The sequence below is a fragment of the Balaenoptera physalus genome, assembly GCF_965194825.1.
Source record: "Balaenoptera physalus genome assembly, chromosome: 9".
In the NCBI taxonomy this organism is placed as follows: domain Eukaryota; kingdom Metazoa; phylum Chordata; class Mammalia; order Artiodactyla; family Balaenopteridae; genus Balaenoptera; species Balaenoptera physalus.
In genome coordinates this window covers 4,203,998-4,225,531 of record NC_138888.1, presented here as the reverse complement: position 1 = coordinate 4,225,531, position 21,534 = coordinate 4,203,998, and the positions used below count along the sequence as shown (strand labels likewise).

The window sequence follows — 21,534 nt, the reverse complement described above, 5'->3', positions numbered from 1 at the left end:
ATTTCGTCCCTTCGAATTCACTTTGTGTTAACTCGGTGAGATATGCTGACTTGGTGGAATCATGGCAGCAATTTGTAAATGATGCATGAGAATGAAATGAAAGATCCCAGCTCAGTGTGCAAGGCAATCAAAGCTGCGTGTGTGTGTGTGCATGTGTGTGTGTGTGCACCAAACTGAGCACAAACATGGCCTCCCAATGTTTCCCCTTGAGTTAAGAAAATCCCCAGCTATAAATTAAAAAGAAGTCCCCCAGATTTTCACTTCCTCCTCAGCAGTACTTTAGAAGCCAATGAAATTCTAGAACATCGACAGTAACCGTGCAGCTGAAATGAGTCATCCAGTACGTTAAAGGTATTTCCACATTTTAACTGACATTTACTAATCTGGAAGGAAGGATTAGTAAAAGTAGTTCAATTTTCTGATCATCTGGCACCTAAAAATGTCCTTACAAACAAGTCCTGATATAGTTCATGATTAAGGTGATCCTGTGTAACCTGCTTCCTCAGATATATAGGCTAATGTCCCTATTTATAATAAAAGGCTCACAGGCCAGTTCAGGTAAGGAGAGACATTCTCATGTTTCTTGAAAATATGGAAATTAAAAGAGTAGACCTCATATAGCAATGTTACAGGAAAAGTTTCTCAAAATGACTGTTTGCTTTTACATTTTAAAAAAGAATCCATTACTTTTTTTCATATGATAGAGCATAGAATTTAGAACTAGAAACTTAAATTAACAAAATTATCGAACAAATGTAAACCTTTAAATATACTATGTGTGCATTTTCTCGTGGTCTATAATAAAAATAAAAAGCAGTCTTTTATAAATGGAAGTACTTCAACTTTTCCAAGCTGGTCAATCTTGATCTCTTACAGAAGAAATGATTATGATTGCTCTCTACTGAAAAGTTGAACACATTTCCCTCTGGACTCTGCTTTTGTTCCTGGATTATAGGCATTTTCAGATTAAACACATTTTCCATCTTCACTAGGCTGTCCAGAGGTTTAATTGAATAACAGACTGTGTCATGCAGGCCACTTCACACACCACACACAACATGCATTTTGCCTTATTTTCAGTCTATTAGTTCTCTATCTACATAATCAGTAGCAAAATCAGGAAACATTTTTGCGATTTTTATACCTGTGATATTGAGGAAAATCACTGGGCAGATGACTTAACCAAGACAAAGCTAGAAAAAAGCGGTTTTGTGGTTCATATTTAAATATATTGGTGAAATGAGAAAAAATAATTGTGATATTTTTACCATAGTGGAGAAAAGAAAGGGAGAAAACTCTATTTTCATTAAGTCTCTTTCTCAAAAGACTCAGAGCATGAGAGAGAGTATTTTAATCTATTGAGGTCCTGCTCTGTGTCATTATTGGGTTTTCACAGCCCTTTACCAGCAGAGATTATTATAGTCACTGGAGTCAGAAAATCAGGATGTGACGGATCAGATGAGGACTGAATTAAATGGAGACCAAAAACTCAACTATACACTACATTTTCCTTCAAAAGTGCTAGAAACATGTTTTAAATGTTTGTCTATGTATTATTTCTCATTTATCATAAACAATGTTTTATCGCTTACAAAATCTTAAGAATTTTTAAAATATCTTTGAATTCTGTATCCTTTCATGAAATTATTTTGAGAAAAATCTATTTTGTTCTGAAAAGTAGTTTTCCAATTTTCCACCTCATCAAACATCTTGATTACTGATAAGAAGCCCTCATATAAATTTAGTTTTCTTATAAATATACTTTTAACAATCATGTTTAGCTTCTGACAACTCTATTTTTATTATATTATAAGTAATATATTAATGTATTGAAAATGGTTTGGTTCAGAACTACAGCAGACAGAAATCCAGGTTTCTCCTTGAGTCTCTGTGCCATCCTTATAGATAAAGATACCTCTTCGTAATTTCTATCTGAAAAAACCAACTAAAGAATATCTACTTAAATATATTGTTTATTGTAGTACAGCTTCCTAGTTTAGTAAATACGTTCTCCTGAGAAACTAGTTCCCTTTTAGTTATAGAATTTTTGATAGAAACTTACTTGCCTGTGTCAGGAACACAGTTTCAGAACTCATGCTACTTCCTTAAGGGATAAATTTTCCACAGAAACATTTTACGTAATTAGAAAGCTTCTCTCCAGTGAGGTATTAAGTCTTTCTTGCTCCCATCTCCTCCTCCTGGATTTAATGTATTCCAGATCAATTCCCATATAGTTCCAATTATTTCTACTCTACTTCCTTAGGAAATTTAGCAAACACAACTCTCTCAGCCAACACTCTGGATTATAGCTCCATATTTTACCCTCACCTGAAAGGGATATTTCATGGTTAATATATTAGACATGTGCTGATCTGCTAAAAAGACCCTTATCATTCCTTAATGTTATTTTTCAGACATTTCCAGAAAACAAAACTAACATTTAGTCTAAATTTCAGTGTTTTGTGTAGCTTCTCTTAAAAAATATTCTGTTCCTATTTTCCAAATAAAAAAAATATTGCTGTCTTTAATAACAAAATGACTTAAAGCAATTTTTATAAATCAAACTAAGATACAAATACAAAATTGAAAGATTAAAAAAATCAGTTTTAGGGGCTTCCCTGGTGGCGCAGTGGTTGAGAATCTGCCTGCTAATGCAGGGGACACGGGTTCAAGCCCTGGTCTGGGAAGATCCCACATGCCGCGGAGCAACTGGGCCCGTGAGCCACAACTACTGAGCCTGCGCGTCTGGAGCCTGTGCTCTGCAACAAGAGAGGCCGCGATAGTGAGAGGCCCGCGCACCGCGATGAAGAGAGTGGCCCCTGCTTGCCACAACTGGAGAAAGTCCTCGCACAGAAACGAAGACCCAACACAGCCATAAATTAATTAATTAGTTAATTAATTAATTAATTAATTTTTTTTAAAAAAATCAGTTTTAGAAAGATCATTTGGTTCTCCTTAGAAATGTGAGCTTGCAGCTCTGAGAGGATTTATGACACTGTTTTAAAATTCTTAGTTAACTTACTTGTTTCTTACTCTGTGCTGTGTGTTCCTGCAGTATCTAGTTAATCATAGTATTCCCATATGGCTGCTTAATAGTGGAATGAAAGATGAATGAATAATGCTAAAATGTATCCTATTTTTAGAACATACTTTTATTATAATAGAAAATTTGAGGGGAAAAAACAAAGGATGTCCTCAAAGAATGTAAGAAATACTTTCGAAGTTAAATTTTGAACAAGCTTCCTCCCTGTCTTCTGTCAAATTTGAACTGTATACTTATCCTGATTCTGAGGAATGTTAGGATCTACAGAACTTGGATAACACCAAAGGCAGACTTGAGATGTGGTGTGCAAAACCAGTGACTGAAATGTGAAAATCCCTGTGCAGAGTCTATATTGGTACCACCTGAATCTGACCAAACATTGCCCTTGGAAAGCCAAGAAGTTCCAGATCAACTGGGCTGGACATTGTAAGACCAAGAGAAGAAAAGAAGAGGGGAATGAGTGAAACTTTCTCCAAACGCCTCGGCAGTGTTTGTCATCCTGCCCGTTTCACCCTTTCAAGCTAAAATGGTCTTTCTCTTTGTCTTTCACCACTTGTGAGACTTCCACTCTTAAGGTGAGTCGATTAGTCCAGCAAACAGATGTGAGCCCCAGTGAACCATCCAGGAAAAATGACAATACATCCAAGAGCATACAATAGCAGCAAGAGAGAAAAAGATTGGAACAAACACAACAGTCAGCAAAGTATGGCTGTTAGAGGAAAGTGTATATATAAGTTAGGGTTCTCCAGAGAAACAGAATCCATAGCTGGAGACACAGGGGAGAGCTGATATTGTGGTTCTAGTCTGGAGGCCATTAGGCTGGCAGAATTCCCTCTTGCTTGGGGGACATCAGTCTTTTTTTGTAGCCAAGGCTTCAAGCTATTGGATGAGACCACACATGTTATAAAGAACAATCTGCCTTACTAAAAGTCCACCAATTAAAATGTTAATCTCATCCAAAATATCCTCACAGAAACATTCAGAATAATGTTTGACTACATATCTGGGCACCATGGTTCAGCTGAGTTGACATATAAAATAAACGAAAACAGAAACAATGCATTCAGCAGATGAAAAAAGAAAAAGGAGATTCAGGAGGATCATAAAAAATGGAGATAAAAACAAACATGACTTATCAGTTAAAATTCAACAGAAGAAATATAGACAGGGATGGTCATTGTTTATACCTGTGTTAGTAGCCTCTAGAATAATCACATGAAATTAATATTTCATTGTACAGAGTGAAAATATAAAGTGATGAAAATCGTAAGATTCTTAGAGATGTAAAGGATTGTAAGTAGTTGAGGTTCCAGGAAGATAAAAATACATATGTGGAAGACAAACAAGAATTATACAAAGAACAGAGGAAAATGCCCATGAGTTGAGGAAATATCTACATCCTTAAATTTAAAGTACCCACCTAAATCTAAACTGAATTGATAAGAAAAATGCACACTTAGGCTCATCCTGGTTAAAAAAATATGCCAATTTTCCAGATAAATTTCATGTTTCCTGTGAAAGATACAACATCAGACTCTGCATGAGGAATCAGTCTACTGAAGAATGAGCATCAGGAAAGTAAAGTGGCTGAAGAGTCACCTACATAAGGACTTGTGGATAGCATTAAATAGAGAATTACTTACAGAACTAAGATTAAATGGAGGAAAAAGTGGGAGATCATAGTATGTAAAACTCTCTGATCTGAAAGTATAGAGTACAAATATAAAACTGGGGAGAGAATGAAGATAGAGTATAAAAAATAACCTACTTCAGTTATTAGTATTGGTATCATTATTCTGAGACATTTGTATGTGCAATGATGAGATATTCCAGTTCTATCATCTGTGACACTGACAACTAGAAATCTCTGTGTAAATGAAAGGAGACACAGATGTAGAAGGAATAAAATAGAAACTGTGTTGTCCTGGGAATTAGATGTATAAGCATAAACAGACAAGATATGGAATAGGTATTAAGCAAATAAATTTTTGTGTGTATAAATGAATTAAAATATGTGATGATCAGACTCTAGAATACTCCTGATGATCCCCACCTCCTGGAGTTCACATCCTAGTATAATTTCCACTATTTGATTTTGGATTGAAGCTATGTTACGCTCTTGACCATCAGAGTATGACAAATGAGATTGGAGGTCACATCCAGAATTCAAATTGCACTGTGTAAGACTCCTTCTTGCCAGTAGATTTGCTCTAAGAACTGTCCTTGGTGTCTTCAAGTAAGCAGCCAAGATAAGGAAGCTCAAGGGCAGGGGACTTTGAGCATATCTTGTACCTGAGGGCAGTCTTCATCCAAGAGCCAGCAAGAGGTCAAGGATGTCAGTCCTACAACTCAAGGAACTGAATGGTGCTGACAACCTGGAGCTCTTGGAAGCAGATGCTCTCACATTTGAGCCTCCAGATGAGAATGCAGCCCAGGTGACCCTCAACTGCACCTTGTAAGACCCTATATAGAAGACCCAGCTAAGCTTTGCCCTGAAGCTCAGTCCAAGAGCCTAAAACTAATGAAAGTCCAAAGACACAGGCATATCTCATGCCCAGAGATTTTAGATTTGAGTCTTTAAATACAATTTTCTGTTTAAAGAAACCAGAGCTTCTTGAAGAAACAGATTAACTTAAATCTTGAGAAAGAAATGTGCAAGAACATGAAACAAGGAAATTATCAAAGATTATTGGGTTTATGTCAAAAGGAGAAAGGAGCCAGCTTGAAAAAAGCACTTACTGCCAAAAATATGGGACTATCATAAATGTAATAATGATTATATGTGTAAAGGATTTTATCTCATTAAATATATTTAAATAAATTATATAGTAAAATGAATTCATTACCTTCTGAAGATGCTAGAGGAACAGTTCATTTGCATTAAAATTGGGCATTTATCTTGACTTTCCTATATGAAGTGTACCAATGGGCAACCAGAAAGATGAAGGAAAGAGTCTCATTAGAAAATTACTTAACAAAAAGTATAATAAATTTATAAATAATAATTATTTTGCAATCCCCAATAAATTGAGGATATAGAAATTAAGGAGCAACACTACTAAGATCAAAAAAACATTAAAACCAGACATCCTGCAACGATAAACTGGAAATCATTATAGTATATTTACTTCATAAGGCCGTGGTGTGCTTTAGTTAATGCATAGAAGAGTTCCCGGCACAAAGAAATCACTAATGTAAATGCTAACTGTCATTACATAGATAGACTCAGAGAGGCACACACATGCAAAGAAATATATTTACCTTTATATAAATATAAAATGTATTATTTAAAACACACAAACATACATCCTTAATTTCTCCTCCACTCTCCAAGCAAAGCTGACAACATTATTTAACTTGTGATAGTTGGATGTCTACCAAGGATTTAGTGTGGTATATAAGTGTGTCTATTTGGTGGGGGGTTGTATGTGTTCACGCATGAACTTTTGAAAAAGGAAGATCTTACTTTAATCTTCAGAAATAGCTGCTGTAATCAAACTTTTACAAACCATATGGCATCCCTCAAAGGACTCTCCTTTAATGTGGCATTGGGGTTTCGAACACAAGGTAATGTACTGTTTATGTTGGCTTGTGCCAGGGAATATTAGAAGCAAGCCTTTACTTTCAGGGACTTTTTCCAGCTGTGTCAAAATAGTAATTATAATTTCCAACTCATTTTATGCAGCCTTTTGTTTAAAGTTAAGGCAAGGCAAAGCAAAATAATGGATCTCATCGGGACATGTTTACATGTGCTGTTAAACCTAAAGGTCCTTGCATATCTGGCTCTGCCTGCCCGCCCCACATCCTCATCCTCTCCTCTTCCCCTTACTCATCATGGTCCACTCACCCCAGTGTTCTCTAATGTTCTGGATATGGCCTTTGCCAGTCCCTTGAGTTTCTGACTTGCTGTTTCTGATAGCTGAAATGCTCAGGCCTCAACATTTTGTTATCACTGTAATGTTAAATTGCAGAAATGGAGAACACATTAGATAAACCAATAACTACCAGAGATATAAAGACAGAAAAATAAATATAAGTAAACAGTAATTCTGGACTTTTTCAAATTTTTTAATTGAGGTAAAGTTTATAAATAGTGCAATGCACACACCTTAAGTGTACAATTTAATTAATTTTGACAAATACATATTAGCATCACCAAATCAAGATAGAGAATATGTCCATCCCCTTAGAAGTTTTCTTTGTGCTCCTCTTCAGTACTTTTCTACTCATTGTTCAGATTTTTATTACTATAAATTAATCTTGTTTGTTCTACAACTTTATGTAAATATTTAACTTTTTTATTTAACATTTTTTTAGATTCCTCCATGTTATTGCATATGCCAATAGCTCATTTAAAATAAAATTACTGAGTAGGCATTCCATTGTATGTTTGACTTTTTAAAAATCATTTTCTTGTTGATGAAAATTTGTTTTTTTTTCCAGTTCGGGGTTGTTAAAATAGCGTTGTTATGAAAAATTTTACATGAGTCTTTAGGTAAGCATTTTTCATTCTCTTGGACAGATAGTACTTAAAATTAAAATTGTTGAGTCATAACCTCAGTGTATATTTAGCTTGGTAAGAATTTTTCAGATTGCTGCATCATTTTGCACTCCCATCGGTAATGTATACAGGTTGTAGTTGCTCCACATTGTTGCCAACGTTTTGTTTAGTCATTAATTTTAATTTTGACATTCTTTTGGATTGGAAAATTGCATCTCATGATAGTTTTATTTTCTCTTTCCCGATGACCAGTGATATTGAGCAGCTTTTGATATGCTCATTGGTTATTCCTATATCATCTTTGTGAAGTTTCTATTTGTTGCCATTTTTGATTAAATTTTTATTTCTGTTATTGAGCAGTGAGGGTTGTTTATGTATTCTAAATGTAAGTTCTTTAAAAGATATATGTATTGTAAACATTTTTTCCCCAACCTCTGCAGCAAGCTTTGCTTTTAAAAATTCTCTGATAAGCTAAAAATGGAGAATAACCTCTCATTTAATTTAGTAATGACCTTTCATTAAATTCATTGAAATGAATATTTTAATGAATTTAAAATATCATCAAATTGAAATTTATTCTACATTTCAGGGAATGTTTATCTGAAGTTAAATAAAGATTTCCAAAATTTTAGTATGCTTGTGTAATCTATGGTTCTTACAGTATTTTGAAACATATCAATTATGTTACTATAGTTAAAAGAAATGAACTATTACCTAAAGTAGTGCATACTGCTGCTTATTATTATTACATTGCCATTCTTATTATGTCTTTAAATGACTAGAGCAATATTTCCCAATATTGCATGCACGTAAAAATGGGGACAAATTGCCTTGCTAAACTATAACTATTTCTCTAGTTATAGAAATAGTTTATATAACTATTTCTCTAGTTATAGAAATGGGTTCTATAACTATTTCTCTCCATCACATTAGCAGTCAGCATGTTATTAAAAGATTCTTTGCTACTGAATATTTTATAATATTCAGATGAGAGAAAATGTCTCTTAATTCTAACCTAATCCAAAAAAGTTATACAAATTTTAGTCTATTAAGAATCAAATTAGTCATTATTTTAATTTTAGTGATTAATATTATATTAATACAATAACTTATAGGGAAAAACAATATGAAAAAGAATATATATATATAACTGAATTGCCATGCTGTACACCTAAAACTAACATGATATTATAAATCAATTATACTTCAATAAAAAAATTTTAAATATTATGCTAATATATCATCTATACTAAATTAAATTTGACATTTAATTTCTTAATTTTCAGACCTTTAGCTCTATAACAAATTTCTGAGGGTCTTTGTAACATCTTATTTTTTGGAGGAAAATTTAGTTGTTCTTGGCATAGCATAATCCATTTCATCAGATTAAAATAATTGCTGACTAAGCATCAAGATATTGTATTTTGTTTTTCATGTATGTGTTTTGGTGGTAGATGTTAAGGTTGCTCAACAGCATTTCCTGTTCCTCTCCTTTCAAGCACAAGGTTGTGGAAATTCACCACCATTTCAAGATTAGGCATGGCCAAGTGACTTCACTGGTCAAGGAAAAGTGGGCAGAACTGACATGTCACTGAACTGCTAGTTCTGGACTCTCCGGAACATTCTTACCTTTGTATGTGGGAGCAGGTATTGGTCCTGAGGTACCATAACATCAAAGCAGTCTGCAAGGCTGAGCTAACAAATGGATGGAGAGTAGCCAACTTGCACAGACTGTGGTGGTGAGAAGTACATTTTCTCTTAGTTAACTGAGATTATATAGGTGTTGTTACTGTAGCTTAACCTGGCCTATCCTTACAGAGTCTGAAAACACAATTAGGAATCTCATTACTTTTATTTACAATCCATAATGACGAAATAATTATGTGTTTGAAAAGTCATGCTGTAATTACCTGTGACAAAATAACAGGTTTTGAAAAGCATGAGGGTATTACCAGAAGTGTCCTAGTGATAGACTGAGATGTCCACAATGTCCATAAATGCATCATTTATTTTTTAACTGAAAAAAACATTATTTTATGGGTTTTATTTCCTGCCTTCAAATAGAAAATTTGAAAAAAATACACAAATGTAAAAAAAAAGCCATATTCATCCTATTGATGTCTACATATTTTGGTATGTTTTCTTATAGAATTTGCTTTTTATTTTCATTTTTCACATATAAGTTAAAATAGTTATTAACTACTACATAATGATAACTGACTACTCTGAAAATAGCTACATATTTCTAAAGTGCATTTCATTGTTCCCTGATTTATTAAACAATAACTATTATTTTATCTTTTCATTTGATATTGTAAGGAGCATTGTTATGAACAACAATTATTGTGCTATGATATTCAGGACCCCAACAGAGTTGGAGGGAGTTATTATGTCACAACAAATGACCTTAAGTTGCTGCTCTATTTATTATTGAAGGCACTTTGCTTTGTGCCCGTGATCACAGTTCCTTCTTTTACTGTCAGGATCATAGAGCTATCATTATGTATCCTTGGGCAAGTTATTTCTCATCTAGGTTTCAGTTTTGCATTTTCCAATATTCCTACTTCATAAACTCCAGGAGAGAATTAGATGATAGTAATACAAGTAGTGAGCTTAGTACACAGTAGGTGCACAATATTTAGTAGTTCTTATTACAATTCTTGCTATGGGCATTAGCTACATTTAAATTATTACTTCAGTTGTACTCTGAGCTTTCAAACAGATGTGCAAACCCAGTAGAATTCTGTGAAAAAACCTGAAGAAAAATACAAGCAAATCTTCCAGGGAATGGACACTGTGAAATTTATTTTGTGGCTCAGTGGTCATGGTTCCAATGAACGCTGCATTTTGAATAGGCAAGATTGATGACTGTATCCTTTTAATAAATGTGGGAGCTTTTATGGAATACAAAATTTAGCAAAATTTAGAATCCTGGCTAAGTCATCCTTCAAATAATCCATGTCTGAATTCCACTTTTTCCTTTTCCACTGTATTATGTATTGTTTTATGCCAAAACAATATATGCAATTATTAAAAACAGTAATTAAACAAAACAATAGCATTCATATTATATTAACAATAATAGTATTTGATGGCTGGATGAGTGGAATGACAGATTCAAATCTAGAGAATCCCCAAAGCCATCATCATTTATCTCAAAGGAACTTTATCTGAAGGATGGGTAGATGAAGGATGGGGCTATAAAGAATCTGGAAGCTGGACCAGAAACTCAGAGCAACATATTCTACTTCCTACTGAAACTGAGGAGTCAGAGACAAACTAGAAGACTCCCATATTATAGACATAAAAATTCTCCCTTTTAACACAATCCTAAAATTTTGAACTTGTGTGGTGCAGGAAGAAAAAGCAAACTTCAAAAACTCTGAAGGAAAGAACTTTCAGGATAGAAAAGTCAGAGCCCTGCTAGGCTCTTTGCTAAAAACCAGAGTGTCCCATGCCTGTGAATAAGGCAGAGGTGAAAAGCAAGCTAATCTCTCATACGCTTTGGGTGCTTAGAAGACAAAAACTCCATTATGTGAAGTGGTTTGCCATAAACATTCTACAGTTCTTTCCTGTAGGACACTTGAAACTAGAGGTAGACCAAGTTTAAGCAAAGCTTCACCCTAATTGCAGACAAGATATATTACTAATTGTTCACAGATTCAGCTCCTCATCCTATCTGCCTAACAGAAAATAAATACACACTATCTGGGGAAGAATAATGACAATGTCAATTACTAGATATTATGAGACAAAAGAAGAACTTTTGAGACAAAGAAAACAGCAAGAAAATAAAACCTATAGTCAAGAGGAAAAGAGTAAAATAGAAGTAGATACACAGACAGTCTAACTGCTGAAATTAATAGATGATATCTTTACTTCAAATACATATTTTTTAATAAGAAGAGGACAGTGAAGTCATGGATCTTAAAAAGTGCAGAATGTTAACAGATAATTACAATCTCTTAAACAAAAAGCAGATATTCCATAATTAATACAATATCAGAAAGTAAATGATCATGAAATAGATTTAATTAATGCAACAGAAGATAGGATTAGTAAATCTGAAGACAAGTAAATGGAAATTATCAAAATTGAAACCCATAGGTAACATTTAAAAAACATAATCAGAGTACAGAAGTATATAAAAATGTCAGATTATTGATAATACATATAATTAAAGGAACAGAAAAAGAGGAGAGAAAAATTGGCATGGAATTATTCTTAGAAGTATAAAGGGAGATATATTTCCCACTGTTTATTGTTAGTATACTAAAATACATTGATTTTTATATAATGAACTTGTAACATCTGATTCTGCTAGATATACATTTTTAGTTCTGGTAGCTGTTTTCTGGATTTGTTAGGATATTCTACACATATGTATGTATCACCAGTGAATAAAGAAACTGATTTCTTTCTTTGTATTTGGTAATGTTTGAGGTATTTTTCTTCTCATATTGCACTGAGAACTCAAGTTCAATACAATACAATTCAATACAATATGAATAGAAGTAGTGAAGAGAGATGTCTTGTCTTAATATAGACAAAAACATTCTTTCACTCATAAGTATAATGTTGTTATAGGATTTTGGTAGATAGCTTTTATCAGTTTAAGGGTGTTTCTTTATATTATGACTTTTTTTCAGAATTTTTATGATGAATTCATTTAAAATTTTGTCAGATGTGTTTTTTTAATCTATTCACTCATTATTTTTTTCTCCTATATGCTCTTAATTTGGTGAATTGTCTTTATTGAGTTTTTTTAAAAATATATTGAACAAACCTTGCATTCCTATGATAAACTTCCTTAATTATAACATATTGTCCATTTTATATATCACCGGTTTTTATTTTCTAACATTTTGTTAAGGAGTTTTGCTTTTATATAATTAGTGATGTTGGTTTAAATTTTTTTTGCAATACCTTTATCTGGTTTTGGAAGCAAGGTTATACTTGTCTTATAAAATGTATTGAGAAGTGTCCCTTCTGCTTCCATTTTCTGAAAAAATGATTGTATAGACTGACAATTTTTTCTCCCTAAGTGTTTGATATAATTCACCAGCACTGACATCTTAGGCTGAAATTTATTTTGTAGGAAAAAAAATTACTTATACAATTTTAATAGAAATAGGGCTACATATTAATAGATATCAGACTTTAATAGGCTATTGGATAGCTTATGTTTTTATATCAATAGTGATATAAAAGAGACAGTAGTTGCACGGAGCACAGGAGTGGATGGAGATTAACTGGCAAAATAAACTTTTTAGGAAAATGGAAATGTTTTGTATCTTGATCATGGTGGCAGTTACATAGGTACACGTATTTTTCAAAATTCAATGAACTATATAATCACTATACATATATAGGTTTTATATAAAGTTGATTAAAAATAAGAATGAAAAATATAATTTAACTTTGCTGTTGAATAGCTATTATTCTGCTTCCTTATCCTAGAAATTAAGAAGCTCAGACCCTTCCTTTTATTACAAACTTTCTGGTCCTTTTAGTCCAAGCTACTTGTGGAGTTTTCTTTCATACCAGCTTCTTAAATCCTTTCTGGGTTTCCTATGAATGTAATAGGGACTTATACCATGCTCCAAAAGGACCATCCATAAATCTTTTTGAGTCACGTCCTTTTATATGTTGGTCCTTGTGTGAGACAGTTGTAGCACAGAGCACTGATGATTCTTAGAAGCACTTTGTCAATCTTAGCTGATCCTATTATCCACTTCCTTAAATGTCTCTGAATCCTTGAAAGTGGATCTTATAGCCACATCTTGATGTCATCTATCCTCTGATGTCTTTTATTGCTTAAAGACTCTCTTAAGGATGAAACCCCATTAAAAAAATAATAATTCTTCAACCATATACCCTGTCTTTTATATTGCCACTAAATTCTGCTTACAAACTGAACACAAGTGAATAAAGGAATTTTTAAAACAAACACAGTTAGGAATTTCAGAGAGGTCATGGGAATTGAAGTGTGAATCCCCAAGGAAAAAATAAGCAGAAACTTGTCTGTACATCTGCCCTGCTTTTACCATCCCATTGTTGCCTTCGCTGTAACTCTTTAAACAAGAGGGATAGCTCTTAAACTCTTAAACAGAAGGTACAATTCTTCTCCGTGAAAAATCTGCTTTCATAAAAGAGAATGACTTACAACAGTTCAGATGAAGAAGATTAAGAGAACAAAAACACTTTGAAATAAATACATTCTAGACTGCATTCTAGAGGTTCCATGAACCTCTTTGGGACATTTTGGTTTCTTAATTCTATCTTCTTTTTTGACGTTCTCACTCTACATCTCTCCTCTCTCCTGTAACCTCTCATCCACCAAAATGTTTCAATGCAGGAACAAGGGATTATTTCACCAAAGCCAGGGACTCCTGCCGAAATGGAAAATAACATAACACTGGAGCTTCTTTGTGAAAGAGTACTAACAATATTTTATATTTTCTGCCTACATAGTTTAGAGTTTATATCATACCAGAACAACTCTACATTATCTCTATGCTTCAATTAGTAAATTCTAAAGAATATGACACAAATATCAATTAAGCAACACTAAACCAAATCACATAATTAGAATAGAGGAGAAATAAAAGCTAGTTATTAATCTGGCTCTGGTATGAGTAAAGTATGTGGTGAAGGGAAATGCCATGATGATGAAAGTAATTAGGAGTAGCAGGGACAAGTAGATAAAGAAACATTTTAATTTTATTTTTTCTTTGTACCTCTCTTTCTCTCTTCCTTTCCTTCCTTCCAGGGAGAGGTCACAGAGATGAGATGGATGAGCAGAAATCAATGACGCTGGCTCCTTGGTGGTCTGAGTCAATCCATCAGACAGACTGGTGGCAGTCACTCAGCCTCCACAGTCACCACCGCCCATGCTGGCACTTGTCACATTTGGAATTCATTTGCATAGCTGGGTAGCACTCCCTGTGGAGTTACATTGAGAGATTTTGCAGCTGCGACAGCTTGAAATAGAAAAGCAAATGCAACCAACTATTGGCTTCCTCAGTTCCTTCTCTTCCTAAACCCTAACTGGGAATTCTTGACATAGAAAGGGTGAGGATCATTTAAAATAGAAGGAGAAAAACATGTGTCAATTTCTCAGGTATTTTGTGTAAAATATTATCAGGTAACCTCCATTTCTAATTTATCATTCCTTGGCTCTAGTTTCTGCATTCATCTCTGACTATACTTACCTACTTTGCTTTATTGATTGAAAAGAAGAAGAGTACTGTTGGATTCTTAATATGTATCTTTCCTTTGCCTTGTGGAAAAAGAAAGACTTAAGTAACTTTCCTGAAGTTTGAAACTATAGAAAAAACGTTTTCTTTTCACTTCTATTTTTATGTTTCCTTCTATTTGTATGTCTGTCTGTCTCTCTCTCTCTCTCTCTCTAGCCCTCTCTCTCTCTCTAGCCCTCTCTCTAGCCCTATTTCTCTACACATACACAAACATGTACATACACATGCATATGGCACAATGCATTGTAAAACAGAGGGCTTTGATTGATTCTCCTGAATTAATTGAATTTTAATGTGTTTTAAGAATATTATATGGAGAAAGTAAAATAACTTTTTCACACAGACCTCTGTACATTTGTCTATTAAATTTAACATTACATTACAATTTAAGCGATTATTCTTTTGAAATATTAAAAAATATTACACACTGAATTATCTCTCAGTGGAATTTCTCACATAGACAAAATAATGGATTACATGTTAAACATATTCCTTTTAAAATAAGTAGGCTATGGCCATATATTCTTACTATTTTAGAATATATTCTCACGATAAAGGAACTCGGGGGCAGTGGAAAATCAACTTTTCTCATTAAAAAGGAATCAGGACAAAAAGTGTATTGATTGGAGAAAGCTGGGCTGGTGACAGATTAAAAATTTTGTTGAGTTTATTCCCTTCCTATTTGTATCCAGAAAGATCTTCATTAAAATTTATTGATTCAACTAAATGAGTTTTATATGAGATTCACTGACTTTTCCAAAAGCTAATATGATGCCTTAAATTAACAATGCAAAATCCTGTAACTCTATTTTACTTCATGCCAAATGTCAGTTAAAACATCAGTATCTGAGAGGTTTCCATGAATCAGAGTTCATTAAACTTTCTAGACTATTCTAGAGGATACACTGCTTATTGATAAATTTGTACCTGCATTGAGGCTGTCGGGAGTGTGTGGTGAGTACAGCAGCAGAAGTGGTGGTTGAATAAAGCTGCTGTAAGAAAAGAAAAAATCAGAGGGTTTCATAATGTTTTACATGCATGTAGATAGAGAACCTGACTGGGTAAGAAAGACGATTCAGGACTCATGTAAGGAGAATATTTTACTCTGTTGATGATTCCTGCTAACTTTCAAAATCCCACCATGACTCCTGTTTTATCAGGATCTAGACAGTTTTCAGATTACATGCACGTAGAGTTTCTTCCCCAATTACATCTCCAGGCCAACTTCTCTGAAAGATGCCATCTGCTGATGCTGGCCAAGGGGAAAGCAGAACATCTGAAGACTGGCACCAACAGAAATCTCCGTGACACATATTATTGGAGATTATGTGATAAGTCTTTGGTGTGTTTCCCAAATTGGGTTTGTATATTATCAGATTTGGCTAAAACTAAAGCAAGAATTAGTTTCTAGGTCAACTAACAGAAAAAAATTCGTATGAAAACGTATCAAGATGGTCCTACCAGAAACTCCCACATAGTTATGTATTCCACTTATGTTTTCCCAAGTGGAGATTTTCTTCTTCAATTCAGTGCCTTATCTATAGACGATCACATATGCCACTTATTGACCTCTTATTTTTTCATTGACACATATTATGTGATGTATTCATGATGTCAATCCTGAGAATTAAGCACTAATATTAGCTTTATTATATAAATGAGTAATCTGGGAGAAATTAAAGCAACAATGAAAGGAGGAAGAGAGAAAGATAACTCACTCATTATTCCATGTATTAGGCAATGTAGAATATTTTTTCTTTAATTTTGATTTTCTTTAACTCTCATAATCCAATGAGGTATTACCTCCATTCTCCACCTGAGGATAACAAGACTTGCCAAACACCACACAAGTAATTGGTGGAAACAGTACTGTCCTTGGAGACAAAGAGGAACCAGTGCCTCAGAAGGCTCCACTGTGGTCCTTCTCTGACCACATCTCTGTGCACAGGCAGGGAGTCCTGAGCAGCAAAGGGACATGCCCACGAGAGCTATTACGCCCCTCTGTAGACCATGCTCAAGGAACCTGGACTCCTGAATCCCTACCCAAATGGCCCCAGCTTACATCCATCGCCAGTATGGATGTTTTCTCCTCCCAAGGGTAAGCCATACCACTCAGGATTTTTACCCCAGGTTCAAAAGGACTCAGCTTGGTTGTGCAGGTGGTGTGTCCGTGTCGATGTAGATCAGACTCCTCATGATGCTGCCTAGAGTTGGAAGCAAGAGGAGGGAGTGTTAGGTCAGAAACTTGGGGAGAACTCTGAGTCTCAATGTGGTTCTAGCCTTCCAGATTGTTATAAAAATATATTTGTCAAGGTAGGAGGAGAGAATATATTTTATTTAACATCCTGATAGCTTTATCTGCAATACTTAGATATATTACACATGGACTTTTGGAGCCTCAGAAATGGTAGGGGTGGGACTTTGTGGAAGAACCAGGCTTCAAACCAAAATCTCTTAAATTCCAAGTTCTAAGCCCTTCACCAGTAAACCAGATCTTCTCTCTCCTTTCCCTTTGTGGGAGAAGTAATGTAAAATCCTTATAGATTCAATCAACATTTTTCTTATTTTTATTTTTTACCTACTTTAAAGACAGGAATTCTCTCGAACTTGCTATAGACTGAATATCTGTGTCCCTTCAAACCTCATATTTTGAAATTCTAACCCCTAATGTGGTGGGTTTTGGACGTGTGGCCCTTGAGAGGTGTTTAAGTCATGCTGGCAGAGCCCTCATGAGTGGGATTAGTGCCCTTATAAAAGAGACCCCAGGGAGATCCCTCACTCTTCTGCTTTGTGAAGACACAGCAAGAAGACAGCTGTCTCGACCAGGAAGCCGGCTCTCACCAGACACTGAATCTGCCAGCATATTCATCTCAGACTTCCGCTGACCCTAGAACTGTGATAAACAAATTTCTATTGTTTATAAGCCACTCAGTCTATGGTAGTTTATTATAATGTCCTGGATGGACCAAGACAGCATCCTTCTCTGATTTCTGGTCATAGAAGAAAAGCTTTCAGAGTTTCATCCTTAAGTATAATGCTAATTAATTTTTGTTTTGCTTTGTTTTGTTTTGTTTTGGTAGATCCTTTCATTGAGTTGAGGATGTTTGCTTCTACTCCTAGCTTTTTTAGCACTTTTTTAATAAAAGTGTTGGATTTTGTCAAATGACTTTTCTGTGTCTGTTATGATTGTGTGTTATGTTTCTTTTTTACTAATATGGTATATTATATTGATTAAGTCTTTCATATTAAGCCATCCTTAGAATCCTGTGGTAAATTCCATTTGGTCATGATGCATAATCCTTTTCATATGCTAGATTCACTTCTCTAGAAATCTGTTGAGGTATTTTGCATCAATATTCTTGTAATATTTTGCTGTCCAATAAAACTGGTCTCATAAAATGAGTTAGAAAGTGTTTTTTTCCTCTTGGATTAGTGTTAATTCTTTAAATAATCATTATACTTCACCAGCAAAGTCATGTGGATTTGGATTTTTCTTTGTGGGAAAATTGTCTTGAATACTCAATCTGTATACTTGTTATGGATCTACTCAGTTTTTCTCTGTCTTCTGAGTCAGTTTTGGTATCTTTTTAGGAATTTACCCACTTCATCTGTGTTATATAATTTGTTGATATACATTTGTTCAGAGTAGCTCCTTATGATCTTTATATCTGTAAAGCCAGTTGTAATTTTCCCTTTTTCATTCCTGATTTTAATAATTTGAATCTTCCATCTTTTTCTCTTGGTCACTCTTGCTAAAGACATCAATTTTTTTGGTATTTTAAAATTTTAGTTTTCTTAATTTTCTGTATTGTTTTTACTATTTTGTAGATATGGTTTATATCTACAATGAGTTGGCCTTAAATAAAGGAGATTATCCTCAATAAGGTGGGTAGGCCTCATCCAATCAGTTGGAGGCCCTAAGAACAACAGCTGAGGTTTCCCTGAGAAGAAATTCTGCCTCAAGACTGAAGCACCAACTTCTGCCTAAACTTCCAGCCCGTGGGCCCCCCTGCAGGTTACAGACTTGCTAGCCCTCATAATCATGTGAGCCAAGTTTGTTTTTTAATTATGTGTGTGTGTGTGTGTGTGTATATATATATATATATATATATATATATATATATATATAAATAAATAAAATGCATAGTGTATAATACATATGTATGTATATATATAATGCATAATTTGTGTGTATATATATATATGTATGTGTGTGTATATAATATATGTATATATATACAGTTATTCTGGCTGGGTCTCACTGAATTTCCTAAATATGTAAATTGGTATATTTAAACAAATCTGGAAAGGTGGGAATCACAACTTCCTATTTGTCCTCCTCCCTTCTCTCTTTTATTCTAACTGGAGTTCTGATATGGTGCTAGTAGGTCTCACACTATCCTATGTATCTTTTTAACTCTTTAAAAGGTAGGGAATTCCCTGGCTGTCCAGTGGTTAGGGCTTGGAGCTTTCATTGCCATGGGCCCGGGTTTGATCCCTGGTGGGAGAACGAAGATCTTGCAAGCCTCGTGGCATGGTCAAAAGAAAAAAAATGTAGCCCCTCTCTTCTACAGAGCATTTCCTGTATAATTTCTTCAAACTATCTATATAATTTTTTCAGATCTATCTCTAATTCTGTCTTAAGTTATGTTTATTTTGGTGCATAGCCACTTAATTTCTATTATAATTTCCATTCTAGAGTTTTTGTTTATTTCATATTTAAATTTATTGTTGTATTATATTCTCTTTTCCTTCATTATATTTTTAGTCAATTTTGTTTCTTTAAGTATATCAAATCGGTTTATTTTATATACTAAATATGCTAGTTCTAATATTGATAGTCATTATGTCTATATCTGTGATTTTTCCTGATAAATCAAAATAATTGTGGCTTCTTTCATTTTGTATCTAAAAGATTTGGTTTGAGAGCATTTTATTCTTACCAGTAAGAAACTTTGAGCCCTGGATGTAAAATGTGTTTCTTCTGAATGTGTGTGTGTTTCTCTCTCCTTGCACTGTATGTGCACACAATCTCTTTCACCTTTTTTTTTCCTTCTTCAGGGAGCTAGGAGGCACTACTACATCCAAAATTGACATATACTTAATGTGTAGTTCTCATGCGAATTCTAGATTTTTCCTGTTTTATCTTCTGAATGAGCTACCTGTCAGAGGCCCTTACGTGGACAAGATTTCCTTCAATGCAATTTCTCTCCCTACTCAGGGACTTGGATCTGCCTCCTGCAATGGCTCCTTAAATTTGTGTTTTAAGCCATCAGAAATTACCATATACTCTTGGAGAAATGTTGACTCCAGGGATTTTTGCTCTGTAGATTCATGACATTTTTTTTTTCTGACCAGAATATTATATGCAAGAATCTTTAAATCTTTGCTTCAAATTTTAACTCATTAGAAATGAATTTAATCTACCATTCATTGACAGCTAATATGTTCTTGATATTTATGGACTAGAAAGCAGTTTTATCTCATATAAGAATATATTTAATTTATTTAACAAGATAATTTTTATATTATATATGTATGTACCCACACACGACTATTGCAAGAGAAAGTTATATTAACATTACTAGTTAACATATATTTCATAATGACTTAGAATGTTTTAAACATTGAAATGTGGAATGTGTATTTTAAATTATGTTACTCTCCCCCTGGGCTTAGTGACATAGGGTGTAACTAATAATCTGTATAATATGAATATTTATATACACACATAATCATACATATTTAAATGTGGTGCTTCCTCTGATTATTCTGACTCTGAGTGAATTAGAATACCTTACCATAATAAGGAACTTGACTCTTTATGGAGACTATAGTGAGAATTCATTATATTACTTGCGAAACACTCATGAGAAAACCTTTTTGTCAAGAATTTGACATCCATTCTAGTTACACATTCACCACGTTCAACCCAGAAACATTATTTCTTTGGAACAACATTCGAGAAGATGCCCCTGGGAAATACAAATGGCAAGTGATAAATTTTAACGAATTGCTTTAAAAAGTTGTACAAGTGAGGGCTTTGTTCAATTGCCGAGAGTTTCTGGAGGCTCCATGCATTTTCTGTAGGAGGCTCAGGTAGGATTTGTTTCCGTTCTGAGTGAAATCTGCGGATAATTTGAGTATAGAACAAAGGAGAGAATATAATAACCACAATCCAAATGCAGAATTGGTTTTAAGATTTCCTTCTGGGATTTTAGAATCCGTCTGAGTTGAAGTGCGTGTCTAAGCCACTCACCCGCCACAGCAGCGTGGCAGTCACCAAACACTTGTCTCAGCCATCACTCACGATGCCACGTCACACGTCCATCCCATGAGCAGGGGAAAAACAGGACTCTAAACATTTGGAACATGGAGAAAGGGGGGAAAAACCACTTTGGTTTTTCAGGAAGGTGAGGGCTAGTCTACTGATGAAAAGATCTTGAAAGGTGTTATATCTGATATATGACTAAACTCACGATAGTATATTTTTAAATGTAATTGTCCTTTCTTTGAAATACCATGAATTCTACATGTTAACACCTGCTAAGAGATAGAGGACTTTTACATTTACTTTTGCTGTTCAGCTTAGGATATGCCTTTCAATGACTGGGGAATTACACTGTAGGAAACAGAACTTCATCTCCCCCCATAAAAACCACAAATGCCAGGTTTCATTTCTCAGGCTCTCTTGCAGGCAAGCAGGGCACATGACCTGGAATTCCTCAACT

The 21,534-nt window shown here is 34.2% G+C and overlaps 1 long non-coding RNA gene across 1 annotated transcript in view; it reads right to left on the bottom strand.

Annotated features, from left to right (window-relative positions):
- The window catches only part of LOC309667330, a 62,459-nt gene extending 42,160 nt beyond the window's left edge, over positions 1-20,299 (bottom strand). Inside the window, exon 1 of the long non-coding RNA XR_014267713.1 lies at positions 14,285-20,299. This is a non-coding gene — a long non-coding RNA (uncharacterized lncRNA). The remainder of the gene's footprint in view (positions 1-14,284) is intronic.
- Between the last annotated feature and the right edge of the window lie 1,235 nt (positions 20,300-21,534).